This window comes from Triturus cristatus, chromosome 4_1 (assembly GCF_964204655.1).
Source record: "Triturus cristatus chromosome 4_1, aTriCri1.1, whole genome shotgun sequence".
In the NCBI taxonomy this organism is placed as follows: domain Eukaryota; kingdom Metazoa; phylum Chordata; class Amphibia; order Caudata; family Salamandridae; genus Triturus; species Triturus cristatus.
This window is the reverse complement of record NC_140585.1, coordinates 194895065-194919915: the sequence shown is the minus strand read 5'-3', so window position 1 is coordinate 194919915 and position 24851 is coordinate 194895065. Positions and strand designations below refer to the sequence as shown.

The window sequence follows — 24851 nt, the reverse complement described above, 5'->3', positions numbered from 1 at the left end:
CTGAGTGAGTACTGACAAAGCAGTACCTTCACGTTCTGTAACAAAGAGTGTAAAAGGCTTACCGTAACATGGTGTCGCTAAAACAGGTGCTTGGCATAAAGCTTTCTTTAAGTCTTCAAATGCTTGTGTATGTTCTGGAGTCCAAGGGAGGACAGTCGATGTCGCTGCCTCCTGGGTTGTCAGCTGAATGAGTGGTTTTGCTAAAAATGCATATTGGGGAATCCACTGCCTGCAGTACGAAGTGAGGCCTATGAAGGCCCGTACCTCCTTTTGTGTCTTGGGTGGTGGCATGTTTACAATTAACTGGATGCGGTCAGGTGTGAGCTGTCTCCCCCCTTTGGACAGCAAGTGCCCTAGGTACACAACTTGCTGGGCACAAAATTGCAGCTTCGAAGGGGACACCTTGTGCCCCTTGTCGGCCAGAAAATGTAAAACCGTCAGTGATGCTTTTTCACATTCGGGTTCGCTTCGGGCGGTGATCAGCAGATCATCGACATACTGAAGCAGTGCAGTGTTAACTGGCATGTGAATACTGTCAAGTTGTCTTTTCAGTGCTTGGCTGTAGATGCTAGGACTTTCTGTAAATCCTTGAGGCGCGCGTGCGAATTTAAAACTTCGTCCATTTAAACTAAATCCGAACAAATATTGGCTTTCCGGATCGAATGGGACGCTAAAGAAGGCGTTCTTGAGGTCAATTACAGTAAAGATCGTTGCTTCTGAGTCAATAGCTGTCATTAATGAAGAGATATCTGGGACCACGGGATATTGTGGTACAATGCACTTATTCAATTCGCGCAGATCAATAACTAATCGATATACTGGGGGTGCTTTTGGATCAGTTCGTTTAAGAATCGGAATGATCGGAGAATTACATACATTGGAGTCGGTTTCTACAACCACTCCTTGTGCAATGAGCTCGTCAATGATTTGCAGTAAAGCCACTACAGCATCTGGAGGTAACTTATATTGTCGCATTCGTGGTAATACCACTCCTGTTTTGAGTGTGACTCGATATGGTGTAATGTGCATACAACCTACATCAGTGGGGCCTTGAGCCCATAAATGTGCAGGTAGATTCTGTAACCGGTGATCCATGTCTCTAGACACGTAGTGACCTTTAAAGTCACGCAAAAATAGTCGTACTCCGTCCGGAGAACAACATATTATAGCTCCTAGAGCTTTCAATGTTTTAATACCTAACAAGTTTTCTGGGCATGATTTTGTAAGCAATAGATCTGTAGTCCGTGTCAATGGACCAACTGTAAATGCAAGCGGTTGCGATACTTCGTTAATAGTAGGCTTTCCTGAAAAACCAAGGGAAATATTTTGTGAGCCTGAGAGGGGTGCCCCTGGGACTTCGTCGTGACTTATAGTTGTTCTGCCTGCCCCTGTATCAAGTAGAAACTTTCTGTCTTTCCCTAATACTTGACTCTGTACATAAGGACCCTCTTGATCTACAGGAACCTCAATAAGGGGTAAGCCAACTTCCCTCTCTAGGCTATTTCATGTGTATCGCTGATACTCTGGATAGTCATTTTGTGCATACTGGTACATCTGGTGTGTCGTATTTTGCGTTGCGGCAATAGGCTGTGGCTGTGGTACCACTATGGTCTGTTGTGGAACCGGCATAGGCTGTACATGTTGAGGTGCTTGTGGTTGGATCTGATCCTGTCTAGGCGGACGTGGTCTCTCCTTGGTTTTACCCGTAGAGATATTATGTTTCAGAACTGCACAATCGTTTATATAATGACCTGGCTGTTTACAATAGTTGCATGTCCCTTTAACGGGAACCGCTGAATTACTGGACTGTGTCGCACCCTTTTTATGACCGTCAGCTGGAACTGACTGAGCGACGAGCATTTTCATTTTCGTGTCTTTCATACGTCTTTGTTCGTGTTCTTGTTCTTCTCTAATTCTATTCTGGTGGTACTGTAACATTTGTAACATCTGTGAAGGAGTGTTAGCTTGCCAAGTGCTCTCAACTTTCAATACTCTATTTTTAACCTGTGGCAGGGAATTCCCGACTAATTTTGTTACAAAAAGATGTGGATATGAATCGCTACTTGCTTTCAGGCCGCTATTAATACCAAAACATTTTTCAAATCGGGAATAAAAATCACTAGTGTCTTCATCGGGTTTCTGTTTACAAGCTGAGATTGCTCCCCAGTCTTCCTTTTTCGTAGTTAATAAACGTGGCAATACTTGTACCAATAATCCTGGCAATGCTTTTGTTCTGTCCCCAAGCCCTACGCCTGCAGTTCGGGCATTTTCTTCGTTTTCTAATACTGTCCAATCAATCTTTTGGTCTCCCACTTCCCACTCTTTTTCTTTGAGTTTCTCGTAAATACCGGCAGGCAATAATACTTTCAATATTTTCATAATGTCAGGATAGGTATAATCACCCATGAGTAACATGTCCTTTAGTTCACGGTGAAAACCTGCTGGATCTTTGTCATGGCTGGGCACTAATTTTTTCATTTCCAATAGTTCTATTTTAGTTATGGGCGTGTACACAAACACGCGTCTAAAAGTATTATAATCATTTCTAACTGGGTGTACTTCGCGTAAGGGATTCTGTCTGTCTATGTAATACGTTTTTCTCTCCATGGAAGGAGCTGGATCATGTTCTGGACACAAAAAGGCACTATATCTATGTCGGTATTCTAGAATTACTTTAATTAGATCGGTACCTAGACCTCTCCATTTGTTCAGGAGTAGTTCTATCAATATATCAGGTAGGGGACCAGGATCTGAGTGTTGGCCTTTATATAATATAAGGAGATGTTGTATCATGTATATACTAGCTAAACGCTGTTCATCTGGGGTGAGATTCAGAAACGTGTGTGCTAGCGCATCATCACTGTATTTTTCAGGACTGTCAGCCCATTGTACTGCTGACCTGGCTAATTCTTGTTCATCCATAGAATCGAGCACATGGTACCCTCTTCGTTCTCGAAGTAATTTATCAGTAGCCTGGAATAAGTTTTCAGGGGTCCTTGGATTTGAGATAACTGTTTGAAAAATTCTGTTACATTCTGGACGTATCGGACGTATTGGATTATTGAAAGATCTTCCTTTTCCTACATAAGCTATCGTTTGTCTAGCTGGTAATTCTAATTGTCCTGTGTTCATTTCTGACTGTTCCTCCTCCTCTTCCTCTGATTCAGTTTTATCTGCTTCTAATCTTCTTTCATGTATTCGTTCTACTTCTTTTCTTATCCTTCGGCACATGACTTCTATACACTTCTGTTTATCATGTTTCCCGTCTGTTATATTCTGACCCCATCTGGTAAGTACTTGCATTTCCTCCGAATCTACTTCAGGCCTATCTCTGTTTCTGATCAAGCAGTTTATGAAGAAGCGTAACAATAATTTCTGCATGTATACTTTCTGGTATTCAATGGCCTCGCCAATACTTTCAGGACCTTGCCCTGTTTGGACAAAGCGATATATTCTGTCTAGATGTTCAACCATTCCTGGTAATGTCATTAAATAGTTTGCAGCTCGCCGTAAACGTACTGAAGATAGCAACATCCTGTCGTGTTTACCTGGCACTGGATCATATCTACAATCTGTAAGAGGCTCATTTAAAATATTGTCATTAGCTCTTTGGGGTGTACGTTGGTGTGCTAAATCCCTATAAGTCAATCTAGTTGCTGGCGGTGGCGTGGAAAAACCTCCTGTCGCACCTCCTGAGGTGCCAATTCCAAAAGGATTCGTTTGGTGTAGGGTAGAGAGTGTGGGAGCAGGAAGGACTGTAGAAACAGATGGAATGTTTAGAACGTGAGGAGTTTGTTGCTGCGGAGGTGGGTGCAGCTGATCTTGGGGTTGGGCGTCGTTAACAGGTGGTGTGCGTGGCTGCACACCATTAGCATATTCGGGGGCTGCATCATCTAAATAGGAAGAAAGGAAAATGTCCTTTGCGGTCTTGGGATGTACTTTAATCGGGAGTAATGGAGGTGGCAGATCTTTTGGTACCTCCAAGGTGGCCTTAGGCAAACCCTCGGCCAGAAGAGGATACATACCATTCATAAGAGTGTTTCGTTGTCTGTCTACTTGTTCTGTTTTTACTCGGATACCTTCGTCAATTAATATGTTTTCTCGGGCTCTTTCTGAATCTTCCCTACTTTTCTCTTCCTTTCTGAGCGCTTTCTCTGTGTGTCTATGCGATTCTTTACGCCATAGTTCAATGGCATCTTTCTGTGACTGTCTAGCTTTCTTTTTCCATAATACTTCTTCTATTCTCATGATGCAATCTGCATCCCATGTTCCAGCAACGGGCCATCTCTGACTCTCTGCTAAATCCTTGGTGTAGTCCACCCATAGATCAAGATATAATACGGCATCTAGGCCATGTTTATGGTACATAAAGTACCCTGGAGTGTCCCTAGGTGGAATGGGAACAGCTTCCTCGAGTATCCCTTTTCTAGTTTTTATCTGTCTTAATTTTGAAAATAACGGCATCTTGAACCTTGCTACTTAATTCTTACTCGGACTTGAACACAATAATTACAATAAACACAATAATGAAGATCGAACAATCACTCATACCACGACATTTAAAACATATCACAAACTTTTTAGAAACGAACAATAATAATTAGAATAAAACTAGTTAGCTGCATAATACTAAATATACTGTATGTACTGCTAAACAGTACAGATACACTGCTAAAACAGTGCAGACCAGGTCTGTGTACCCAAACCCGTCTTGACCGGCACAAACTAATGAGCACGTCTAGATGCGTCCCCAGCAACGGTACTCACCGGGAAGCACGGAACGGAAGGCCTCGGAAGTCTGGACTGGACTAGACCAAACTGGACTGGACTCGACTCGTGACTTAGATACTTCGGAACTTCGGAATCTGGTGGGCCTCTGTATACCTCGGATCTTGCTCTCTCAGCTAGGCTCTGGTCGGGATTCTCCGCACTCCTCACCGCCTCGTCTGGGTGTTGATCGCAGCCTCAGTCGCCCCCGTTGGCCTGAGGGAGATACAGGAAATCCTGCGGGTACGCGTAATTGTCCGTCCGGCTGTGGCAGGAGACCGGGTCTGCAAAGCACCTCCGGCGCGTGGGGTGTGAGAGGTGTCCCTATTCGGGCGCCAATTGTGTGGTAAATTTAAATTACCTAGACTTAATTTATGCGGTAAAATACAATACGAATAACTCAGTAAAAATAAGAGGCAGAATCCGTGGTATTTGAGGTTATAATAGGGAATTTATTCCTTACAAAGGAATGATGATGATGGTTCGAACCAGGCAATCGAGTTCCGTCACCACGAAGGTTCAGGAAGGGATCAGCAATACATTATTGACAGGTTATAATATATATAGTCAATGCATTACAGTAAAGACAGATGCAGGAGGCGTAACAGCTGATAAGAATACACATACGTAATGAAAAAGGCGTTACAATAGGCGTGCATAGAGGCGTATACTAGAAACGTCATTATGATGATGACACAAGTGGGTGGATCCATAAGAGAATCCTGCAAAGTCAGCAAAAATACATGGCAGAGATGCGCGCGCAGCCGCATGACGTGTGATTGACGTGCAACTAGAGGGTGAAGGGAACTTGACATTTAGCCCTACATGAGGAGACAGAAGTCTGGGGTGTCAGGACAACCTAGTCCCAAATCATATCTAATATCTTGTGTTTAAGGAACTATATTATCTGGAAGGAAAGGTCTTTTCGGACAAAGCCTATTCTATACTGACTGTTAGTGCGTGTACAAGCGTCTAAGTGTCTACATGAGATGCGAGGGGGCATGGGCCTACCATGGTAACGAAAGTCATGAATTACTTGCACGGAGACAGTAAGGCCGGGCCCTTTGCTCTGCAGCTGGAGGGATGTTTACCTAAACTACTAGACAGGAATGCATTTCTTGAGGAGCGGAGCAGATAACTTGAAGGCTGAATACAGTTTTGGCAGGCAACAGGCCGGGCTAGGCATCGTTGGCTGCGCAGGAAGTAAGACAAAGTTCATGGATACAGATGCAGGTCCAGGCTGGAGCATTCAGAGGCAGAAGCAGAAAAGCTCGATGGCAGAATTCAGGGCCTACCTTGCCAGAGCTGGAAAACGTGAAAAGTATACCATATAAAGACGGTGGCAAGGCATACTTAGGAACGGAATATCTGACCTATTCATGGCAGATCTGAAAGAGGACATATCAACGTTGGACACAATTGTATTTGCGTCTTCATAGCTTGAAGTGGAGGGAACGTACATGTACTTGTAGCATGTACATGGAGCCGTTGGGGTCTAAGATAGGGGACACAACTGACCATAAAAATTCATATTTCCTCACTGTGACAACTACTGGGCCTACTGGCTGGAAGGCCCATTGGCAGACTAGACCACATAATTAATTAAATGAATATTGCAAATGTATTATAAAACAGGGATAAAATGTACTGAACTGTTCAAAATGTTTCCTTTACAAAAGAAGAAAAATGACATGCAAAACAAAACTAGGCCCCCACTGAAACTTCAGGCCACCCACCACAATACATTTTAAAAATTGAATACAAATACAATTAAATCCTAGTGCATGCCCCCAGTCAAACAAACAACACCCCTAACACCAGTTTTTGAACTTACTTGGGAAATCTGAAATACAATGTCCTTAAATACAATGATATATATGAAGAGAAAACGCCTTCAGGTAACCAAATTCCTTGGCAAAAGACGAAGCGTACCCAATGTACTTTTTGTGCCAGCGTTTATTTAATGCCCAACACCAATGCCGCCATTACGCGTTTCAGCCCTCGTGGGGCCTTGATCACATGACAACGTTTGAGGACGTGACAGCAATATTTAAAGTGAACAACCTCATTATCAGATGCATCAGATGTGTGTTTTGAGCAATAGACATAGAAAACATCCTCCGATCGCATCTCAACATACCGGCAAATGCATGTTAGATCGGAGCACGACATAAATGTAAAATACATGATTAGGAATCACCGTATAATACGGGAAATGGGGTAAAGGACAAGAATCTACCCAGAACATACACAGTATATAAATATATAAATATATAAATATATACATAAAAGAATAAAACACAAAAGCATTACATATTCAGCCACATGTTATTAAAGAAAAACCTTGTTGTTTTTATACATATTAAAACCATGTGTGAGTTTTAAAATAGATACAAAATGTGATACATGCCCACATAAATATAGATAAATAGATAAATAAATAAATAAATATCATATATAAAATTTAGAGTATCTTGTTTACAAAGAATAGCTAATGAACATTTAATCAGTTCAAAAATAATGCATGTGTTCACGTTCTGAATTTGTTACCTTAGATCCTATTAGACACTATGTCAATAATGTGAGACAAATGCTAGTCATACCCATCATTGAATGTCATATTGCTGTACGTAAAAAAGATGCAGAGATAAAATCATTATAAATATGTGCAAACCAAGTGTGTGTGTATAAAAAAATATATGTTATATAAAAATCGAAAAAAGAGACCAAATTGGTCTCGGGAGAAGGCAGTCTTATATGTTAAAATGCTGAAACAGATATTTTTAAAACATAATTTTTTCAAAAAATATTTAGAGACAGGTAAAATAGTCTTCACTAGCATTGAGTCCATTTGGTGTTTTGCAATCCATGAGAATAATGTGCCTGGTTTCTAATTTGCGCAACAATGCCTCTCGATTACCACCTCTTCTTAGGGGCAAGACTGTATCTATGGCAAAGTATTTCAGGCCTGCTGGGTTACTATTGTGAGACTCATTGAAATGCCTGGCCACTGGGTACGTGGTGTCCCCATTGGTGATGGCTCGTAGGTGCTGGAGTATCCGCTTGTGGACCTGCAGCTTGGTACTACCCACATAGCGCAGGCCACATGGACACTCCAGCACATACACCACGTATTCAGTCTTACAGGTAAGTTTGTGCTGAATGGGGACAGGACTCGCACTAAGGGGAGTAGTATATTCTGTTTTGTTGACCCCGTTTTTACAGGCCTTACATACTGCACATTTGAAAAAACCTGTGCTGCTATTGAGCCAAGAGCTGTTAGTTCTGATTTCGGGGCTACTAGACACTAGGCAATTGTTAAGGGACCTGGCCCTCCTGTATGAGATACTGGGAGATCGTGGTAATTGACTCCCCAATACAGGATCATTCACAATCAGTGGCCAGTTTTTCTTTATGATCTTGCGTATGGTCTGATGTTGGTTGTTATATGTCAGAATCAATCTTGACTCCGTGTGTTCACCAGAAACCGGTTTCTTTCTGCCTAGTAGTGCTAGTGCCCTACCTGGTTCATTGGCTTTGTAGATGGCTTTATCAATGAGTTCCATTGGGTAACCTCTACTCAAAAACCTAGTTTTACAGTCTTTTTGTGCTATACTACAGTCAGTGTCATTGCTACATATTCTTCTAATACGAAGCATTTCCCCGTATGGGATACTCCTAATTACATGTGCCGGGTGATGACTAGTAGCATGGAGTATAGCGTTACCCGCCGTTGGTTTTCTGAACAAACTGGTCTGTAATACATTAGAACAAACCCGAATTTCAACATCCAAAAAACAAATAGAGGTGTCGCTAATATGCCCAGAGAAGCCAAGATTTAATTCATTGTTGTTGAGATTGTCTATAAATAGCTTAGCTTCACTTTCTGATCCATTCCAAATTATTAAAAGGTCATCAATATACCTGTACCACTTGACAATGTTTTCAGACATAATTTTAGAGTATGTGGGTACGAGGACATGTTCCTCCCAGTATCCCAAATGGAGGCAAGCATAGCTTGGGGAAAAACATGCCCCCATAGCCACGCCCCTCACCTGCTGGAATACTTGGTTGGAAAACAGGAAAAAATTATTCTCAAGGCACATGTTGATCATTGACAGTAACATTCTGTTATGCTGATGAAAATGAATGGGTCTCAAATTTAAGTAATATTCTATGGCTTTTAAACCGTCCCTATGATGAATGCTAGTATATAAGGAGGATACATCTAAAGATATAAGAAGGTACCCTGATTGCCATATTAAACCCTCCATTTTCTTCAATAAATCACCAGTATCAAGAATGTATGATGGAAGACTTTTTACAAAATCCTGCAAAAAGAAATCAACATATTTGCTAGTGTGTTCCATAATGTTGTTGCAGGCGGAAATGATGGGACGGCCTGGTGGTTTCACATTGTTCTTATGAATTTTAGGAATGAAGTAAATTATCGGCATCACTGGATGGTCATTCTTGAGAAATTTGAACTCGTCCATTGTTGGTAGACCCATGCTTCTCCAACCCATTAACTTCATATGGAATAAGTTCCATGCCTGTTTCACCTCCGCCATTGTGGATCTTTTATAACATTGTCTGTCATTAAGTTGGCCCAATGCTTCCTCCATGTACATGTCTCTTGGCCATAGTACCACGTTGCCTCCCTTGTCCGACTGGCGGACCACAATATTGACATTGTTCTGTAACTTCTTTACAAGTTGGTGATAAGCAAAGTCACGATATCGATGTTTCTTATTGATATTGGATTGTTTAAGATGCAAACTCTTTAGTTCTTGTGATACTTTGTCTTGGAACATATCGATGTTATCTTTTAACATGAGGGGACAGAAAGTAGATTTAGGTTTGAATGGGGTAGGTGCTATAGCTCCTCCCTGCCCCAGACCAAGGTTAGCTGGATGTGTGATGGTCTCATCCTGCATTTGAATAAGGTCCTGTAGGAGCCCAGCATCCCCTGCTGTTAATGAGGTGGGACTTAGAACAGGCGGTGTGGGTATCATTGTTCTGGTTGACTTGTGTGTTGAAAAGAATTTTCGCAGTTTCAATTTACGAACAAATCTGAATACATCGATTTTAGTATTTGCATAGTCGTGACTTAGATACTTCGGAACTTCGGAATCTGGTGGGCCTCTGTATACCTCGGATCTTGCTCTCTCAGCTAGGCTCTGGTCGGGATTCTCCGCACTCCTCACCGCCTCGTCTGGGTGTTGATCGCAGCCTCAGTCGCCCCCGTTGGCCTGAGGGAGATACAGGAAATCCTGCGGGTACGCGTAATTGTCCGTCCGGCTGTGGCAGGAGACCGGGTCTGCAAAGCACCTCCGGCGCGTGGGGTGTGAGAGGTGTCCCTATTCGGGCGCCAATTGTGTGGTAAATTTAAATTACCTAGACTTAATTTATGCGGTAAAATACAATACGAATAACTCAGTAAAAATAAGAGGCAGAATCCGTGGTATTTGAGGTTATAATAGGGAATTTATTCCTTACAAAGGAATGATGATGATGGTTCGAACCAGGCAATCGAGTTCCGTCACCACGAAGGTTCAGGAAGGGATCAGCAATACATTATTGACAGGTTATAATATATATAGTCAATGCATTACAGTAAAGACAGATGCAGGAGGCGTAACAGCTGATAAGAATACACATACGTAATGAAAAAGGCGTTACAATAGGCGTGCATAGAGGCGTATACTAGAAACGTCATTATGATGATGACACAAGTGGGTGGATCCATAAGAGAATCCTGCAAAGTCAGCAAAAATACATGGCAGAGATGCGCGCGCAGCCGCATGACGTGTGATTGACGTGCAACTAGAGGGTGAAGGGAACTTGACATTTAGCCCTACATGAGGAGACAGAAGTCTGGGGTGTCAGGACAACCTAGTCCCAAATCATATCTAATATCTTGTGTTTAAGGAACTATATTATCTGGAAGGAAAGGTCTTTTCGGACAAAGCCTATTCTATACTGACTGTTAGTGCGTGTACAAGCGTCTAAGTGTCTACATGAGATGCGAGGGGGCATGGGCCTACCATGGTAACGAAAGTCATGAATTACTTGCACGGAGACAGTAAGGCCGGGCCCTTTGCTCTGCAGCTGGAGGGATGTTTACCTAAACTACTAGACAGGAATGCATTTCTTGAGGAGCGGAGCAGATAACTTGAAGGCTGAATACAGTTTTGGCAGGCAACAGGCCGGGCTAGGCATCGTTGGCTGCGCAGGAAGTAAGACAAAGTTCATGGATACAGATGCAGGTCCAGGCTGGAGCATTCAGAGGCAGAAGCAGAAAAGCTCGATGGCAGAATTCAGGGCCTACCTTGCCAGAGCTGGAAAACGTGAAAAGTATACCATATAAAGACATACTTAGGAACGGAATATCTGACCTATTCATGGCAGATCTGAAAGAGGACATATCAACGTTGGACACAATTGTATTTGCGTCTTCATAGCTTGAAGTGGAGGGAACGTACATGTACTTGTAGCATGTACATGGAGCCGTTGGGGTCTAAGATAGGGGACACAACTGACCATAAAAATTCATATTTCCTCACTGTGACAACTACTGGGCCTACTGGCTGGAAGGCCCATTGGCAGACTAGACCACATAATTAATTAAATGAATATTGCAAATGTATTATAAAACAGGGATAAAATGTACTGAACTGTTCAAAATGTTTCCTTTACAAAAGAAGAAAAATGACATGCAAAACAAAACTAGGCCCCCACTGAAACTTCAGGCCACCCACCACAATACATTTTAAAAATTGAATACAAATACAATTAAATCCTAGTGCATGCCCCCAGTCAAACAAACAACACCCCTAACACCAGTTTTTGAACTTACTTGGGAAATCTGAAATACAATGTCCTTAAATACAATGATATATATATGCAACAAACTAGGAGAGTGATGTTTCCAACTCCAAATCAAATGAAAATTGACGAAGAGATGGACAAAGCACTGGGAAGAGCCTGCTGGACAGGAACCGGAAGTTGGAATCTCTGTGGCACTTCCTTCCTGTTGGAAAAAAAGTTTTTAAAAAAAAAGGCTTTTCGGACAAATAACACAACTCCAATGGCCAGTTGGAGAAGAAAATCCTCTCAAAAAGCCTCTCAGCTGCTTCTCAAGCACAAAAGCTGCTTCAGTGGCATATTTGTGAACGGTCATTGGCATCATCATGGCCGGAAGCGGTACAAACCAGAGCAAAGTATCGCGCAAGCTCCCTAGCGGCCGAAAATTATTGAACTGCTCACTCAAAAGTGGCAAAACAAACCATGAGCAAGCGAACTGGAAAAAATTTGGCTTCGTGCCCGGAAAGGCAGAATTCAGGAACTCCGGATGGGGAGTGCCCAAATACAGCAATCTCTGCATGCGGATTGGTGTTTTACGCCCAGGCCTAGTTCTCTTGCCTGAAGGTGTGGTGGTGTAGTTGTTTTGGAAATAGCAATGTTTTCAACTGTCTTCGGGAGTGTATAGGCTCCTGGATGCTTCAAATGCTGGCTGGTCACTTGGTAGTTTGTATTGAGAAAGCAGTGCCTCCTACAGATTGCTTATGGTAAGGTTGTATGATAAGTGATGCAAGCCAGGATTTCAGTGTCCTGATTTGTTTGCATTGCATGAAATCAGCTTGTAGTTATATCTTTCCATTTTCTTGGGTGCTCTGTGAACAATGCAAATTGCCTTGAACATTGCCGTTTTTGCTATAGGTAGATAGTGGAGTGATTGCAAGACAGGAGTCATGTCTATATGTTTTCTTGGTTGGAGGTAGAGAAGAAATCTTGAAACATTAGTTGTTTTTTGTGCATTATGAATGAGGGTGTGCTGAGGCATAAGCTGTTTGCATAGGCAAGCTTGGATATTACAAGTGAGATAATGGCATGCAGTTTATGTTGGTATCACAGGCATGAGAGGAGGCAATGTAGTGTGTTCATTGTGTAGAAGGCAATCTGTTTTAAGTTGTTAATGTGGTATCAAATATAGATCTGAATTGATGGCTATTCCTAGTTTTTTTAGTTTCTCTTGATATTGGTGGAGGGACTTCATGTTCCTTAGGCCATATGGCAGTAGGCTGGTAGTTTTGTCATTGTCCGCAGGTCATAAGCTCTGTCTTATCAGTGTTTAGCTTTAGATGGTTATAATTCATCCGTGTGTTCATGGCCTGCAGTCAGTCATCAAGTTTTAAATTGTAGAGTTCTTCCAGACCATCCATTAAAAAAAATTATTTGGGTGTAATCTACATAGTTGTAACAGGTGAGGTTAAATGATTTAATCAGGTTTGATATGGAAGTTAGGTAGAAGTTGAACAGTAGAAGGAATAGGATGGACCTCTGTGGGACGCCAAAGTGTTGTGCATGAGGAGCTGATATGAAAGGCGGTATCAACTCTAGTTTGCTGTCATAGCTGAGAGGTCAGGAATTTAATGGCCATTAGCTGAACCCCCTTTTCACCTTTCACATAAGACTTCTGTGGTGTAAAGGGATTGCACAACTGTACAGGATATTGAGTCATGTTGTTTTTAAGCCATTACCTTTCATAACATTTCCTGTTCCTGATGCATAAGTGGTTGCCATTACCCAAACCTACCAGTCATCCAGAAGAAGTCTTCAGTCAGGAAACTCCAGAATCCTATATAGAAAGATGATTTGATTAGCTGGTTGTGCTGGAGCAGAGTTATCACAAGTCAGGTACAATGTATATTATACTTACATTGCGCCAGCCTATTGTGAAATATAGTCTGGTGAGAAAATCTGCTCTACAGACTGTTATTTTGTTAGCAGGAGTCAGGCAGTTTTTTATGTTAATGTGTGTTAGATCTGGGGGTCTCTAGTTGGCAGGGTAGGTACCACTGTCCAAGTAGGGACCCTTGCTTCTAGTCAGGGAAAGGGGGATACACTGTTAAGATAGCCCCTGCTCACCCTCTAGGTAGCTTGGCCTGAGCAGTCTAGGCTATCAAAGGCAATGTGTAAAGTATTTGTACCAACACTCACAGTAACACAGTGAAAACACCACAGATTTACTCCACACCACTTTTAGAAAAATAATGTATCTTTACTAAAAACTTCACAAGACCAAATACTACAGACAAACCAACATATAATTCAAAAGGTTACTTCAAAGATAGTTCAAGAGTTTGCAGAAAGTACTCCAGGATGTAAAAGTCAGTGTCTGGCACAATGCGACTCTCAATGCCCAAAATGCGACACTTTCGTGCCCAACAATACCTGTAGTTGCGATAAGGTTCCCAAAAGCTATAACAAGGAAGATGGCAAAGGCGATGCGATACTCCTGAGATCCTGGGGAGGCTTTGCAGCAGCCCTGCTTCACGCAGCAGAGGTGGATGCGCCGGCTCCGATCTGTAGGGGGAGGATGCGATGACTTTGGCTTTCGTTGCGTAGGGTTCTTAGGGGGAAGCTTCACGCACAGGTTCGATGCGACACGCTTCGATGTGGCACGATGCACGGCGCAGCGTTGCCTTCCGGCGCCGCAACTCTCGATGCGCCACGCACCGGCAGTGGTGCGGCTCGCAAACTGGTTCTGCGACGACCCTCGCAATGTCAGGAATCTTCACGCTTCGGGACGATGCTTGACACACTCGGCGATGCGGGGACCCTGCGTGTTGCGATGGTGCCGCGATGAAATTTTCCACGCACTCTTGTTCTTACGACACGCAATCTGATGATGCGTTGGGTACCAGTTACTCTTTTTCACGCTTCTGCTTCCCAGCTCCCAAACACAGCAAAAACGACCTCCTGAGGCCCCGAGACTGGGCAAGCACTCCAAGGCAGGTCAGAACTCCTTCAGCAGAGTTCCAGGGGAGCTGGTGGTGAAGTCCTTTTGTTCCTGGGACTTCTTAACAGGGAGCCAGCTCTTCTCAGGCCCTTGGAGATCAGAATCAAAAGAAGGGGACACAGCAAAGTCCTTCCCCTCTCCTTGGCAGCAAAGCAAAACAGCAAGCAGGCAGTCTTCTCCTCTTCAGTCCCTTTCAGCTTTCTCCTTGGCAGAGGTTTCTTCTTAGTTCCAAAGTGATCTAAAGTTTAGGTGTCTGGGGTCTTCTTCTTATACCCCTCCAAGTCTTTGTCTCTCTTTGTTCCAGTGGGAGGATTCCCTTGCTCAAACCGGTTCCTGGGTGTGCTCTGCTCTGGAGCACCTGGTTCCTTTCAGAGTGAGGGGCAGGGTCGTTAGACGCTCAGCAGGAGGTGGAGCCTTCTTTGTGCCAGCAGAGGCAGAGTCCTCAGCCTGGCGAGCAGGGGGTGGAGCCAGCTTTGTGCTGGCAGGGGCAGCCCTATTCAAACCCAGGGACTACTCCTCCCACCCATCTAAAGCAGATCTCCCTATTCACCCTGCTGCTGACTCATCCAGGCTCCTGGAGCCACCTAGCCCATCACATGACACCAGTCAGCCAACCAGCACACAGGCACACAGGAAGGTTAAACAGGAGAATAGCTACTTTCTAAAAAGTGCTATTCTCACACAGTGAATTTAAAAACCATCTTGCTAAAAAGATGTATAATTAAATTCAGTACACAGAGATACCAAACTTGGATTTTCTATCTTGCCCTTATGGGAAGATAGGCATGTAAACATCCTTCCCCATTCTATCCTATGGGCAAGATAGCCTCTCAGCAGTGAAAAACGAAAATGGCTGTAATTCACTACCAGGGCATGTTACACACCTCAGTACATGCCCTACCTTTCAGATACACTGCACCCAGCCCAGGGCGGTACCTAGGGCCACCATAGGGATGCCTGACATGTACAGAAAAGGAAGGATAAGGCCTGGTCAGTGGGTGCACTGGCCAGGTCGACATGGCAGTCCTTGACTGCACATAGGCACTGCAAGCAGGCCTAAGACATCATTTTAGCGCTACTCCTGTAGGGTGGCACAATCAGTGCTGCAGTCCAATTGTAGCATTTGAATCACCAGCCCTGGCACACGCAGTGCACTTTACTAGGGGCTAACAGGTGAAACAAATATACCAATCATGGATAACCAATCAATATAACAATTTACCAAGGGAGCACTTGCACTTTGACACTGATCAGCAGTGGCAAAGTGCCCAAAGCATCTAAACCAGCAAAAACGAAATCCAGCATAGCATCAAAAATACAGGAGGTAGAGGCAAAAAAAGTCAGGGGTAACCACGCCAAAGATGCCAGGTCTAACACGTGTCCCCTCCAGCTGAAAGTGGGGAGAACTACCCACCCTCTTGGGAGTTCTCATCGCTAAGGCGGAAAAACCTGGACAGACCATCAGCGTTGGCGTGTTCTGTACCGGGGCGGTGTTCCACCGTAAAGTCCATCCCCTGTAGGGAAATGGACCACCTCAACAGCTTAGGATTCTCACCCCTCATCTGCATCAACCATCTGAGGGGCCTGTGGTCCGTCTGAACCCGGAAGTGAGTCCCAAACAAGTAGGGTCTCAGCTTCTTCAGCGCCCAGACCACAGCAAAAGCTTCCCTTTCAATCGCACTCCACCTCTGTTCCCTGGGAAGTAGCCTCCTACTAATGAAAGCTACCGGTTGGTCCAAGCCCTCATCATTTAGTTGTGAGAGCACCGCTCCCACCCCATGCTCAGAAGCGTCTGTCTGCACTATGAATTCCTTGGAGAAGTCAGGCGCCTTGAGTACAGGTGCTGTACACATGGCCTCCTTCAGGGCATCAAAAGCTTCTTGGCAGGCACTGGTCCAAATCACTTTCTTCGGTAACTTCTTGGAAATTAGTTCTGTCAAGGCAGCAACAATGGTGCCATACCCCTTGACAAAATGGCGATAGTACCCGGTGAGTCCTAAGAAGGCTCTCACCGCTGTCTGGGTCTTGGGGGGTTCCCAGGCCCGGATGGTATCTATCTTGGCTTGTAGGGGCGCCACCTGGCCGCTTCCTACTTGGTGTCCCAAATACACCACCGAACCCTGCCCTATCTGGCACTTAGTGGCCTTGATAGTGAGGCCTGCACTATGCAGAGCCTTCAACACTGCGCAGAGGTGTTGCAAGTGTTCTTCCCACGTGGAGCTGAACACAGCAATGTCGTCCAGATATGCGGCGCTGAATTGCTCCAGCCCGGACAATACCTGGTTGACCAGTCTCTGGAATGTGGCAGGGGCGTTCTTCAACCCAAAGGGCATGACACAGAACTGGAAGTGCCCCTCTCGCGTTGAAAACGCAGACCTCTCCTTGGCCCCATCGGTTAAGGCAATCTGCAGGTACCCAGAAGTTAAATCAAACGTACTGAGGTAGTTGGCAGCTCCCAACCGATCCACGAGCTCATCAGCTCTGGGGATGGGGTGTGCGTCAGTCTTCGTGACCGCATTGAGCCCACGGTAGTCCACACAAAACCTAAGTTCTGCAGTGGCACCTGGCGCAGCAGCTTTCGGTACAAGTACCACTGGGCTAGCCCAGGGGCTGCTGGAGGGCTCAATCACCCCTATCTCCAACATCTTAGAAGCCTCCTTCATGATGCTGGCCCTGACCTTGTCAGCCACCCGGTAAAACTTCTGTTTCACAGGCATGCTATCTCCCGTGTCCACGTCATGGACACACCAGTTGGTGATACCGGGGGTCAGGGAGAACAGAGATGCAAACTGACCCAGCACATGGCGACAGTTCCTCTGCTGTTCTGGGGTCAGGGTGGGCGAGAGGACCACTCCATCCACTGACCCATCTTGCTCCTTAGCTTCCAGGAGGTCAGGAAGAGTATCGCTATCCTCCTCCATCCCTGCATCTGTAGCAAGTAGCATGGTTATTTCAGACCTCTCAAAATGGGGTTTGAGGCGGTTCACATGTAGGGCCCTCATGGGGTTCCTGGGAGACCGCAAATTGACCAGGTAGGTCACTTCACTCTTGCGCTCCACCACCTCGTATGGCCCAGTCCACTTGTCTTGGAGCGCGCAAGGCTCCACTGGTGCCATCACCCACACCATCTGCCCAGGTTGAAATTCCACCAGAGTGGTATGCTGGTCATACCACCTCTTCATCTCATCCTGGCTGGCTTCCAGGTTCGCCTGAGCGAAGGCTCCGAAGCGCTGTGTCTGGTTGTGGATGGCCAGCACATAGCTGAACACATCCTGGGGGGTTTTCCCAGGGGATTTCTCCCAACCCTCCTTCACCAGACTGAGAGGTCCTTTAACAGGGTGCCCGTACAAAAGCTCAAAGGGACTGAACCCTAGAGACTTTTGTGGTACCTCCCTGTAGGCAAATAATAGGCATGGCAAAAAGACGTCCCACTTCCATCTCATGGGCTCTGTCAGCCCCATGATCATGCCTTTCAGGGTCCGGTTGAACCTTTCAACCAACCCATTTCCTTGAGGGTGGTAAGGAGTGGTGAACTTATAAGTTACCCCACACTCCTCCCACAGAGACTTCATATACCTGGAGATGAAGTTGGTACCCCGGTCAGATACCACCTCTTTGGGGAAACCCACACGGGAAAAGATCCCCATCAACGCACGGCCCACCACCGGGGCTGTGGTTGTCCTGAGAGGGATAGCCTCCGGGTACCGGGTGGCATGATCCACCAGGACCAGGATGAACCTGTTGCCTAAGGCTGTCCTGGGGTCCAGTGGCCCCACAATATCTATCCCCACCCGCTCGAAAGGGGTGCTCACTACAGGAAAAGGCTGGAGAGGGCCTTTGCATTTTCCTCCAGCCTTGCCACTTGCCTGGCAAGTCTGGCATGATTTACAAAAGGAAGCGACGTCCGTCTTCATCCCGGGCCAGTAAAAGTGGATGGCAAGCCTTTGTCGGGTCTTGTCCTGCCCGAGATGTCCTGCAAGAGGCACGTCGTGAGCCAGACCCAGTAGGAAGTCTCTGAACCCTGCGGGTACCACCAGGGTACGTGATCCACTGGGCTCAGCAAACCTAGGCTCACTGTACAACAAGTCATTCTCCCAGTAGAGAAAGAAGTTCTTCGGATCAGCACCTGCTGCCTGGTCTGCAGCCTGGTGCCGCAGACCTTCAAGAGTAGGGCATGCCTTCTGCGCTCGGCAGAACTCCTCTCTCGAGGGACCACCCTCTTGCTGCCAATGGGTCAGCTCAGGTATGTCTCCCAGCTCAGCTACCTGTTCCCCTGTAGGCTCCAGGGCATCCCCCACAGGTTCTGCTCCTTCCTGGACCGTGGGAACAGCGGGGGTGGACGCACCACGCCCCTTGCCCTTCCTCTTTCTGGCAGGGACCTGGGCCACTGTTTCAGGCTCCAGGTCTGCTTCACAACCCTGTCTGGCTGCCATGGACCGGGTGGTCACACAGACCCACTCAGGCAAACCCAACATCTCCAAATGAGCCTGGCGTTCCACCTCCTTCCATGGGGAACTCTCCAGGTCATTACCTAGCAGACAGTCGACTGGCATGGATGGACTCACAACAACTCTGAAAGGACCTGAGACCCCCCCCCACTCAAAGGGAACATGTGCTACCTTGCAAAGGCGCACAGAGTTGTCAGCTGACACTACAGGGTGAAGTACGTCTGGAATGATCAGCTCCTCAGGGACCTACTGACACCTGACCGTAGTCACACTGGCTCCAGTGTCCCTGCGAGACTCCACCCTCCTCCCATTGATGGTCACCCACTGCCTGTACTTCTTAGTGTTATCAGGGACAGGGGTTTCCTGGACCATCTCTGTGTCTCCTAAAGAGACAAGGGACATAACTGCTAATCCCTCCAAATCGCTAGAAATTAAATCCCCACCAAAAGCTACACTAGCTATACCCGGGGTTGGAGCACCAGAGGGTGCCTGGGATTTCTTGGGACACACAGGAGACTTGTGACCCAATTCCTGACAGTGATAACACCTAATGGGACCCTTGTTATCCGACCTGCCCTTAGGGGGCCAGGTTGGTTTGGGTTTTGACTTGGGGAGCTGGGACTGGTTACCCTGGGAACTGTTTTGGGGCCCTTGTGAGAACTCCTTTTGGTTACCCTTGTCCCCCCCACTCTTCTGCTGGGGACCCTGCCCACCTTTGGCAATAGTACCCACAATTCCTCTGTGGACCCTGGTACTGGTCCAGCGGTCCGCCTCCTTAGCAAGCTTAATGGGGTCCGTCAGCTTGCTGTCTAAAAGATGCTGGCGCAGCTCTGGAACACATAGACTACTCAAGTGCTCCCAACTAATTAAATGTAACAACCCCTTATAATCAGTTACCTTGCTGCCCTTCATCCAACATTCCAGTGCCCGCGAGTACAGATTCCCACACTCCATCCAAGTCTCAGACTCTTTATTCTTGGAGTTCCTAAACTGCAGTCTATACTGCTCTGGAGTAAGTCCATACCTGAGACATAGGGCCTCCTTCATATTGGGATAGGTCATGGCACCTGCTAATTCTAAGGGCTCTAGAGCACTCCTCCCAGAAGCCTCAAAATGTTTCCACAGGCCCGCCCCCCAATGCTGTTCAGGCACACCATTCATTCTCAATGCTATTTCATACGATGTAAACCAGGCATAGATATCTTCACTCCTATTGTAATTCTGTACTAAATCCTTGGAGATATATACTTCACCCCCCTGCACTGGCTGTGCGCTGCCACCATTCGAACCGGACTCCACCTGCTTGGCCTTGATGTCCAGTTCTCTCATGCTCACTTCATGAGCAAGAAGCAATTTCTTCTCCTCCAAGGCACGGGCATTCTTGCTCTCCTCCGCCGCCTTGTCTACTTCTGATTGCTTCATTTTCATTTTCATAATTTCCAATTCATGGTTTCTCACCCTTTGATTCTCCTCCAACTCCTCTGGAGTGAGCCCCCTACTGGAATGGGAGCTGCCAGCCCTTGAGACTGCTCTGCCCACAGGCAGATCTTGGGGAACAAAACCATCCTCTTCATTTGCACCACCTTTCTCTTGAGCCTCCCACCAGGCCTTCAAGATTCTTTGTAGAACATCCTTTCTAGCTCCGCTTTTCACAGGGCAACCAAGCTCTTTGCAGAATTGCTTGAGCTCCTCAACTTTGTACGAATACAAATCCGCAATGGAAAACTCCACTTCTGCCCTCTCACTTGTTGCCACCTGAGACATGATGCTCTTGAAGAGTTACTGAAAAATAGAAATACAGTATGTGGTCTGCACTCCTAGTGATGTACACCAATTACTGTGGGTCAAGTACAAATACAAGTTCAATCCTCACCGCTGACCACCAATGTTAGATCTGGGGGTCTCTAGTTGGCAGGGTAGGTGCCACTGTCCAAGTCACGCCAAAGATGCCAGGTCTAACAATGTGCCTGCTGCAGCGGGGTGCAAATACCCTAACTAGCAATAGTGTGAAGCTGAAATGACCCAATATAGCCTGCCATATCACAAAGGGCTGCTATAGCTGACTATCTTTCAACAAGCCTTTCCAATGCAATAGGTCTCGCATTTGCGAGAGTTAGAGCTATTGGTGTTGTAAATGACAATGTCTTTTACCTATATGTTTTGGTTTGGAGTGTAGTGGATATATATGGGTGTAGTGGAAATCTCTGTGTTGTGTTGGAATTGTTAGTTGTAGAAATGTGTGGAGTGGAATTGTGTGGTTGTAGAATTGTGTTTTGTGTTCAGTAAGTGGTGAATGAACAAGACAGAGGTGCACAAAGTGTTTGAGAGAGAGAGAACATACGAAAGTCCTGCCTGTCTCTGAATCGGGTGACTGGACCTTCAGATTTGCAAAGAGAGTACTTTGTCCCCTTTGTGACAGAGTACCCTTTCCACCAAACTGGCCCATATGTTTGGTATCTTGTGCTGTGAACATAAAACAATGATATAATTTCAGGGTTGCAAAATATACTTTTTAAATATCACGTACACTCTCAAACATAATGTGATCCCGGCATTGTCCACAAAGACAGGCTGCTCACCCTCAAGGCTTTTCATAAAGATGATATGTACATCATTCATAGCCAGTCAGATCTACTCACTAGCTTCCTAAACTGTTGTTCCAGAGCCTCTTCAGCCCAAAGAACAAATGCTGGCTGGTTTATGACCTAGAACATATGGTCCAGTTACCTGTACTTTTCAGCAGCTGCAAGTGCGTTTATGCCTCCTTACCATGGCCGCTGCCATGGAAAGAGCTACATAAGGGTAAAGGAGGCTCTGCTATGAAGGGTGGAGGCATCCAGGACATTGCACGTATGCACACACTATTAAGTGGGCATTAATGGAAATTGGAAGAGTGCACCATCAGTCACTGTTAGTTCCAGAAGCCAGAATTAGAAATGCCACCATCAGCAGGTCTAATGCCTGCAAGTCAGACAACCTGTTGTTCAGCTGACAAAAAATCCTTCAGGGACGACCCTCAACCTACTGCAAAGGTTAGGTCTGATGATGCTGACCAATTTTACTTGCACACAGCGCTTAAAATAAATGTTGACTCGGCTCTGAGGACACACCCATGGGGGATGAGTTGGGAGGTGTGGTGCTGTGGGGGGGGGGTATGTGAATGTTTAGAGGAGAGGGTAAGCAGTCAGTTTAAAAGAGAAAAAGACAGACTTTGGAGTAAGGGAGAGGATCTAGAAGAAAGGGACAGACAGAGTTTTTGGGGGGACGATATGTGATGGGAGGGTGCATTTGAGGGAGAGAGAGTTTGATAAACAGAGAGGCAGAGTTTGGGCTTGAGGAAGATGATAAACTTTAGAAGAGAGAGACAGGCTGAAGTTTCAGTTAAAGGGGCGGACGCAGCGTTTAAAGGGGCTGTGCCTGGGACTGAGAGAATGAGTTCGAGGGACAAACATTCAGTTTGAAATATCGTTTAAGGGGATAGGGAAAAGTCAGGCAGAGGGGCAGACATCCATGGCACAGATACGCAGAGTGCAAAGCAGATGATAATAGGTCATTGTATCCCTCCCCCCAGGCCCACCAGCTCCTTCTGACTCCCACTCAGCATGGGGCAGACATGCCAGCCCCTCCTGCCCCATCCAGCCAGGCAATGCACTTTTACTGTGCAAACAATTGATTGAAACATTTCACTCAGGGGTTCACAGGTAGAAGGCCCAGAGCCCCTAACAACTGTTGTAACAATATTATCCAGATACAAGGATAAACAAGCAGAACAGAGGTGATAGAAAGTGTGCTGTGATTGCTGTGACGATATTGAAGCAATTAACAGCACACCTTGTGTAATATTATTACACTGTTAGAAGAAAAGAGCAAACTTTTGTTTACAACTAATAGGAAAAGGCAAAGCTCCATAGAATTCAGACTGGAGGCACAGTAGACCTTTATCTTTATAATGTTGCTGAGCTCTGATTCCATGCTGTTGCATGCATGCAAAGAGGTGAGGAAGAACAAGGACACTCCTTCACACCTCTGTCTTGACCCTGTGGTTTCTGCTATCTGGGCACCAGGATTCTTCTGCAAATCACCATGGAATGTTGATGTCAATTGCACCACCTTCTCCATAAACACAGAGAATGGATTGTGGATAGGAGACATGTGTCAAGCACAGATGATGCTTGAACTTTTGTTTATAGAAGTCAACCGTTATCAACCCCTACGCTGCTAGGCCCTTCCTCCCCCCCCCCCCCCCCCCCCACCCGTTCGAAGTCATTTTTGGGCTATTTGGGATAGTTGCGCTTAGGCCCCCGTATTTTTTGTCCACATAAGGAATTCATGCCAAATGTGTGTCCTTTTCTTCTAACTTGCTTAGGATTCTAAAGATACCCAGGTTTTGTGGATTCCCCTGGAGGGGACCGAGAAATTAGCCAAAATACAGCTAAAGTTTGGGTTTTGGGGACAAAAAAGGGGAAAAAGTGCTGCAGAAGAAAGCAACAGTTTTTCCATGCAAATGGTAGAAATGTCTAGTTTTGGTAGGTTTCCCTAGATGGCCGCTGAGCCCAGGACTAAAAATGCAGATGACTCCCCTGCAAAACCAGGTAGTTTTCCCATTGATAATTATGAAGTCTCCACAGAAGGTTTCGGGCCATTTCCTGTTGCGGGCACTAGGCCTAACCACACAAGTGAGGAACCATTTTTATCGGGATACTTGGGGAAACGCTGGGTAGTAGGAAGTTTGTCTGGCGATCCCACAACTTTCCCACACAGAAAAGTGAGGAAAATGTGTGGCTAAATTTGAGGTTTGCAGGGGATTCTGGCAAGAAAATGTTGGGAGATCCACACAATATGCACCTCCCTGGACCCCCCTGGGTATCTAGTTTTCAGAAATGTCTGGGTTTGGTTGGTTTACCTTGATGGCGGCTGAGCCCCAAACTAAAAATGCAGGTGACTCGCTCACAAAACCAGGTAGTTATGGGATCGATAATTTTGAAGTCTCCACAGTACGTTTTGGGGCATTTCCTGTCACAGGCACTAGCCTACCCACACAAGTGAGGTACCATTTTTATCGGGCGACCTGGGGAATGCTGGGTAGTAGGAAATTTGTGGCGGGCCAGTGATCCCATAACTTTCCCACACTGAAAATTGAGGAAAATTAGATTTTTGTTTAGCTTTGTTTGCAGGGGATTCTGGGTAGGAAAATGTTGGGAGATCCATGCAAGCCGCTCCTCTCTGAACTCCACTATGTGTTTAGTTTTCAGAAATGTCTGGGTTTGGTAGGTTTCCCTAAATGGCTGCTGAGCCTGGTACCCAAAACGCAGATGACAGGTAGTTTTGCAATTCCTAATTTTGAAGTCTCCACAGTGCATTTTGGACCCGTTCCTCTTGTGGGCACTAGGCCTACCCACACAAGTGAGGTACCATTTGTATTGGAAGAACTAGGGGAACGCTGGGTGGTAGGATATTTGTGATGGGCTAATATACCCACAACGTTCCCGAACAGAAAAGTGAGGGAATTTGAATTCTTTACCTAAATTTGAGGTTTGCAGGGGATTCTGGGTAGGAAAATGTTGGGTGATCAATGAAAGCCACACCTCCCTGGAATTCCAGGGTGTCTACTTTTCTGAAATGTCTGGGTTTGGCAGGTTTCCCTCGATGACTGCCGAGCCCGGGACCAAAAACACTGGTGACTCCCTTGAAAAAGCAGGTCGTTTTGTGGTAGATAGGTGGGCACCTGTGTTTTTGGTCCAAGGCTTGCAGACATCTAGAGGAACCTAAAAAAGCCAGACATTTCTAGAAACTAGACACCCGTGGAAGTCCAGAGAGGTGTGACTTACATT

General features: G+C 45.7%; 1 protein-coding gene across 4 annotated transcripts in view; it reads right to left on the bottom strand.

Annotated features, from left to right (window-relative positions):
* LOC146854003 (glycine N-phenylacetyltransferase-like) overlaps positions 1-24851 on the bottom strand; it is a 401407-nt gene that overhangs the window by 352109 nt on the left and 24447 nt on the right. For 2 of the 4 annotated variants that reach the window (XM_085651865.1, XM_085651866.1), the window contains exon 2: positions 13367-13408. The exons of the other annotated variants lie outside the window; for them this stretch is intronic. The gene's annotated coding sequence lies outside the window, so the exon portion shown is untranslated. The remainder of the gene's footprint in view (positions 1-13366; positions 13409-24851) is intronic. 4 annotated transcript variants of the gene reach the window in all.